Here is a 7,092-nt window from a genome sequence, read left to right on the forward strand (position 1 = left end):
CAAGAGCAAATTTCAGCCCTTTATCTTTGGAAATGTTGGATTTTTCAGCTGCTTTATACTTTATTCAAGTATATGATACTGATCATCTGCATACCCGATATTGGGATGAGTTGTGCCAGGGTCGCCTAAAATAACTGCAGTTTGCTTCTTTTAAAAAAGTCATGACCATATCATCTGACACATTAATAAGACATGTATAAAAAAACTCGTGACCTGCTTAAGAGTGCATTACTTCTTTAAATGTCCATGTGCCTTAGCAGTTCTTTGGAATCATCTAGCAAAAGATGGGCATTTTAGTCCATTTTCTCTATTAGGAATCACTTCTCTGGATATTATGAGTGCCTGATTTCCAGTAACTTCCTTTGTATGGCTAATGCCAGATTCTGACTTTCTAGGCTTAGGACTCACCATATGCCACTGATTCAACGTTGATCTTTTGAACCCTAATAAGCCTGGATTTGACCTCCCTTTTTAGACCTGGATATTTCCTCTCATGACTTTGGATGATTTGTAGACAGACAGAAACAAAAGTATTTAGAAGTGTACTAATGCAGATACATTTTAGAAATATATTTAACAGTGATGTTTGAAATGAGAGAATAGCTGGTTCTGAGTAGATTATTGTCTTATTTGGATATAGCCAGAGCTCAGGCTGATGGCTCTGATTATATTGTCTTACTGAGAAATGGCAGAGAACAAATGGCTTCTTCAGGACGAAGAATTGAGTTTATAGACCCTTGAAGAAGCAGTTAGTTATTCTCTGACAATGAGGCATTTATTCAAGATAGTGGTGTCTTGATTGGGTATTGAAATTGGGTTCCAGGCCTAGCTCTGCTATTGAGTAGCTTTACTTTGGGCAAGTCCCTGATCTTTATTGTGCCTTAATTTCCTTATCTGTGAATTAAATATGTTAAACTAAATGGTCTTGAAAGATCACTTTTACCAGGAATTAGAGTTAAGTATGAAGCGGAACACTGTTTTGTTTGAAATCCCCAGATAACCAGATAAGTCAGTGGACCAAAGTGCTTATTTTATTATACCCTGTTTTATTCTATTTGGAGAATATCATTCATTTGTCCCATTTAGTATGAACAGAAAAGATTTTGGTATCTCCCAGAAAGTGAATGATAAATACCTTGATTTTGGTAGTTTGCCTGCGTTAACATTGAGGACCACTGGTATAGTTGCCACCTGAATTTTAGGATTATTAGTCTGTGGCAACCACTAAACAATAGTGTTCCTTAATGGTTTACTCCTTGTCTCCCATATTTGTACCTAAATCCAGCCTAAGAAAGTATTTCCGATGGTTTTTTAATGAAAATTTAATTATTTCCCTGCAGTTTTTCCAGCCTTGTGTTCTGAGGTGAATTATTCTCTATTACAAAGAAATGAGTACATATTACCTTCCTTCTAATTGGGTAGGTAAAGGCATATTTTTAAACTTAGATCAAAATAAAGCCTTTATGTTAATGAGTATATATATCTTTTCCACTTCCATCTTAAGAGTTAGTATTACTTGGCTTTGAGAGAAGTAAAGTTTTCTTAGCAGGTTTTGATATTTGCTTCATTTAGCAATTACCTAGTATATCAAGGAGGGCTCTTTTTGGTCAGTGTTTGCAAAATAGGTATCTTGGTTATCATTGCTTGGAACTGGACAAAATCAACTTGAATTTCTTAAATAAATTTTTTGTCATTATTTTCCTATGTCAGTAAAAAGTCACTGGAGCAGGGATTTCTAATCCCTCTTGATAGTGCATCTCACCATATCAGACCTCTTAAATTATTTGTTGACCCCATGCCGTTCACCATTATCCTCCTTTCTTTTTTTTTTTTTTTTTTTTTAAAGATTTTTATTTATTTATTTCAGAGAGAGAATGAGAGAGAGCACATGAGAGGGGGAGGGGCAGAGGGAGAAGCAGACTCCCTGCTGAGCAGGGAGCCCGATGCGGGACTCGATCCTGGGTCTCCAGGATCATGACCTGAGCCGAAGGCAGTCGCCTAACCAACTGAGCCACCCAGGCGCCCCATTATCCTCCTTTCTTACTGGTAGATGAGAAAGCCCAGCAAAGATTTATGCTCATCTTCTAAAGCTCTTGATTGTTGGTTCATACAAAACCCAGGAATCTCAGGCATCCAGAAACTGCAAATTAGCTTTTCCTTGCAGAAAGTCTTAATGGTGGGCTATAAATAGATTGGCCATATAATTTAACTTATTTGGTAATACTTTTAAAAGAGAAAGAGGATGCTATTAGTAATTATCCCAGGACAATAAATCTAAACCAGGACTATCTTGGGTAAGCCAGGATTATATACTTTAGATTATTTTTTAATTAATTAAATTTATTTATAAATTATTAAAACTTACTAATTATTTTAAAAGTTTACTCTCAGGATTGAGGTTTCCACTTTGACTTAAAAATGAGTTATTTTGTTTTGTTCTTTTTTCCTTAAAATGTTTTAATTTTACAACAAAATAAGACACTGGCAGGCTCATATCTCACATTCCCATCCAAATTTGGATTTATTATCCCTCCTTAACTTCATTTTTTTTCTTTCCTCATTTGTATTTCCACATTTTTTTCTCTCCTTACTCTTTCTGCTTGGTTTCTGACTCTGCTTGCTTTCATGTACCTTGATACTTGTTCTCACATCTCTTATTTTCCTTTGTGCTTTTCCTTTGCTATCATGCAGCTCTTCTTTTCCCTAACCTCCTGTCACCTTGTACTTTTTTTTTAGCATGAAAAATTCATTTATTGAAAAACTAAGTACAGAAAACTTCTAGTTGGCTAAAATAAGCAATTCACACTTACATAAATTTTATTTTTTATAGATACTATATATAGTCAGCTTCTTATCCACATTACCACGTGAATATGCCATAACAACATCAAAATTTACATATTGAAAATTAATGATTATCTAATCTTAACCTTGACCTCTTCGAGTATTTTCCCCCTTTTTGTCTTTTTTTAAAGTTTTTATTTAAATTCCAGTTATTTAACATGCAGTGTAATATTAGTTTCAGGTGTACAATACAGTGATTCAGCACTTCCATACAAAACCCAATGCTCATCACAAGTATACTCCTTAAACCCCATCACCTATTTGACCCATTCCCCCACCCACCTCACCTCTGATAACTATCAGTTTGTTCTCTGTAGTTGAGAGTCTGTTTCTTTGTTTGCCTCTCTTTCTTCCCCCCCCTTTATTTTGTTTCTTAAATTCCATATATGAGTGAAATCATGTGGTATTTTCCTTTCTCTGACTTATTTTGCTTAGCATGATACTCTCTTGCTCCATCCATGTCTTTGCAAATGGCAAGATTTTCGTTCCTTTTTTATGGTTGAGTAATATTCCATCATGTATGTGTGTGTGTGTGTGTGTGTGTGTGTGCACACGCGCTTATATGTGTGTGTGTGTGTGTGTGACCATTATCAGTGGTTCCATAATTTGGCTGTTGTAGATAATGCTGCTGTAAACATTGGGGTGTGTGTATCCTTTTGAATTAGTATTTTTGTATTCTTTAGGTAAAAACGTAGAGTGCAATTGCTGGATCTTGGGGTAGTTCTTTCTATTTTTAACTTTTTGAGGAAACTCCATACTATTTTCCAGAGTGACTGTACCCGTTTGCATTGCTGCCAACAGTGCAAGAGGGTTCCCCTTTCCCCACATCCTCGCCATCACCTGTTGTTTCCTGTGTTGTTGACTTTAGTCATTCTGACAGATGTGAGGTGATACCTCATTGTAGTTTTGATTTGTATTTCTCTGATGAACAGTGATGTTTAGCATCTTTTCATGTGTCTTTTGGCCATCTGTATATCTTTGGGAAAATGCCTGTTCATGTCTTCTGCCCATTTTTTAATTGGAGTATTTATTTTTTCTGTGTTGAGTTTTATAAGTTCTTCATATATTTTGGACACTAATTTTTATCAGATCTGCCATTTGCAAATACCTTCTCCCGCTCAGTAGGCTGCCTTTTAATTTCGCTGATTGTTTCCTTCACTGTGTAGAAGCATTTTATTTTGATGAAGTCCCAATAGTTTATTTTTGCTTTTGTTTCCCTTGCTTCAGGAGACATATCTAGAAAGAAGTTGCTATGGCTGATGTCAAAGAGATTACTGCCTATGTTCTTCTCTAGGATTTTTATGGTTTCAGGTCTCACATTTGGATCTTTAATCCATTTTGAATTTATTTTTGTGTTTGATGTAAGAAAGTCCAGTTTCATACTTCTACATGTTGCTCTCCAATTTTCCCAACAGCATTTGTTGAAGAGACCATTTTTTCCCCGTTGGATATTCTTTCCTGCTTTGTCGAGGAGTAATTAACCATATACTTGAGGGTTCGTTTCTGGGTTTTCTGTTCTGTTGATTTATGTGTCTGTTTTTGTGGCAGTACCATACTGTTTTGATCACTACAGCTTTGTAATATAACTTAAAGTCAGAATTGTGATGTCTTCAGCTTTGCTTTTCTTTTTCAAGTTTGCTTTGGCTATTTGGGGTCTTTTGTGGTCCCTACAAGTTTTAGGATTGTTTGTTCTGGCTCTGTGAAAAATGCTGGTGGTATTTTGATAGGGATTGCATTAAGTGTTGATTTGGGTAGTATAGACATTTCAACAATGTTTGTTCTTCTGATCCATGAGCGTGGGATGTTTTTCCTTTTCTTTGTGTCATCTTCAGTTTCTTTCCTCAGTCTTTTATAGTTTTTGGAGTACAGATCTTTTACATCTATAGTTAGTTTTATTCTTCTGGTTTTTAGAGCAATTGCAAATGGGACTGATTCCTTAATTTCTCTTTCTGCTCCTTCATTATTGGTGCATAAAAATGCAACAGATTGTGGTACATTGATTTTTTTTTATCCTGTGAGTTTACTGAATTTCTTCATCAGTTCTAACACTTTTTGGTGGAATCTTTCAGGTTTTCTGTATAGAGTATCATGTCATCTGCAAATAATGAAAGTTTTAGTTCTTCCTTGCCAATGTGGATGCCTTTTATTTCTTTTTGTTGTCTGATTGCTGTGGCTAGGACTTCCAGCGCTATGTTAAATACCAGTGGTGAGAGTGGATATCCCTGTCTTGTCTTCACCATAGGGGAAAAGCTGTGGGTTTTTAATCATGAATGGATGTTCTACATTGTCACATACTTTTGCTGCATCTATTGAAATGATCATATGGTTCTTATCCTTTCTTTTACTAATGTAGTGTATCAAGTTGATTGATTTGTGAATATTAAACCATACTTGCAACCCAGGAATAAATCTCACTTGAATGTGGTGAATTATTTTTTTAATGTATTGTTGGATTCAGTTTGCTAGTATTTCATTGAGAATTTTTATATCCATGTTCATCAGGGATCTTGTCCTGTAGTTCTCTTTTTTATTGGAGTCTTTATGCGGTTTTGGTATCAGGATAATGCTGGCCTCATAGAATGAGTTTGGAAGTTTTCCTTCCTTTTTTGTTCTTTTGGATTTGTGAAATAAAATTTATTCCTCTGTCTTTGCATTTAAAAATGATAATATATTTATATAATGCATTTCTCCATCAATCATATTACAACACAAAAGCCAATCATTTAAGGCTTAAAATTTTTTTATCAGAATTTGCATTGCAGAAAAAGCATTTGACAGTACAGCATCCTTTCTTGATTAAAACTCTTCACAGTATAGGGATAGAGGGTACATACCTCAATATCATAAAAGCCATGTATAAAAAACCCACAGCAAATATCATTCTCAGTGGGGAAAAACTGAGAGCTTTTCCCCTATGGTCAGGAACACGACAGGGATGTCCACTATTACCACTGCTATTCAACGTAGTACTAGAAGTCCTAGCCACAGCAGTCAGACAACAAAAAGAAATAAAAGGCATCCGAATCAGCAAACAAGTCAAATTCTCACTCTTTGCAGAGGATATGATACTTTATGTGGAAAACCCAAAAGACTCCACCCCAAAACTGCTAGAACTCATACAGGAATTCAGTAAGGTGGCAGGATATAAAATCAATGCACAGAAATCAGTGGCATTCCTATACACCAACAACAAGACAGAAGAAAGAGAAATTAAGGAGTCGATCCCATTTACAGTTGCACCCAAAAACATAAGATACCTAGGAGTAAATCTAACCGAAGAGACAAAGAATCTGTACTCAGAAAACTATAGAATACTCATGAAAGAAATTGAGGAAGACACAAAGAAATGGAAAAACGTTCCATGCTCATGGATTGGAAGATCAAATATTGTGAAGATGTCAATGCTACCTAGAGCAATGTACACATTTAATGCAATCCCTATCAAAATACCATCCACTTTTTTCAAAGAAATGGAACAAATAATCCTAAAATTTGTATGGAATCAGAAAAGACCCCCGAATAGCCAGAGGAATTTTGAAAAAGAAAAGCAAAGCTGGTGGCATCACAATTCCGGACTTCCAGCTCTGTTACAAAGCTGTCACCATCAAGACAGTATGGTACTGGCACAAAAACAGATGCATAGATCAACGGAACAGAATAGAGAGCCCAGAAATGGACCCTCAACTCTATGGTCAACTGGTCTTCGACAAAGCAGGAAAGAATGTCCAATGGAAAAAAAGACAAGTCTCTTCAACAAATGGTGTTGGGAAAATTGGATAGCCACATGCAGAACAATGAAACTGGACCATTTCCGTACACCACAGAGAAAAATAGACTCAAAATGGATGAAAGACCTAAATGTGAGACAGGAATCCATCAAAATCCTAGAGGAGAACACAGGCAGCAACCTCTTTGACCTCAGCCTCAGAAACTTCTTCCTAGAAACATCGCCAAAGGCAAGGGAAGCAAAGGCAAAAATGAACTATTGGGACTTCATCAAGATAAAAAGCTTTTGCACAGCAAAAGAAACAGTCAGCAAAACCAAAAGGTAACCGACAGAATGGGAGAAGATATTTGCAAATGACATATCAGATAAAGGGCTAGTATCCAAAATCTATAAAGAACTTATCAGACTCAACACCCAAAGAACAACTAATCCAATCAAGAAATGGGCAGAAGACATGAACAGACATTTCTGCAAAGAAGATGTCCAAATGGCCAACAGACACATGAAAAAGTGCTCAACAT

The 7,092-nt window shown here is 35.9% G+C and overlaps 1 protein-coding gene across 3 annotated transcripts in view; it reads left to right on the plus strand.

The window, feature by feature from the left end:
* The window catches only part of GSK3B (glycogen synthase kinase 3 beta), a 212,125-nt gene that overhangs the window by 136,697 nt on the left and 68,336 nt on the right, over positions 1-7,092 (plus strand). The window lies entirely within an intron of this gene.

The sequence above is a fragment of the Leptonychotes weddellii genome, chromosome 1 (genome assembly GCF_054177405.1).
Source record: "Leptonychotes weddellii isolate Sample4059 chromosome 1, ASM5417740v2, whole genome shotgun sequence".
Classification (NCBI taxonomy): Eukaryota; Metazoa; Chordata; class Mammalia; order Carnivora; family Phocidae; genus Leptonychotes; species Leptonychotes weddellii.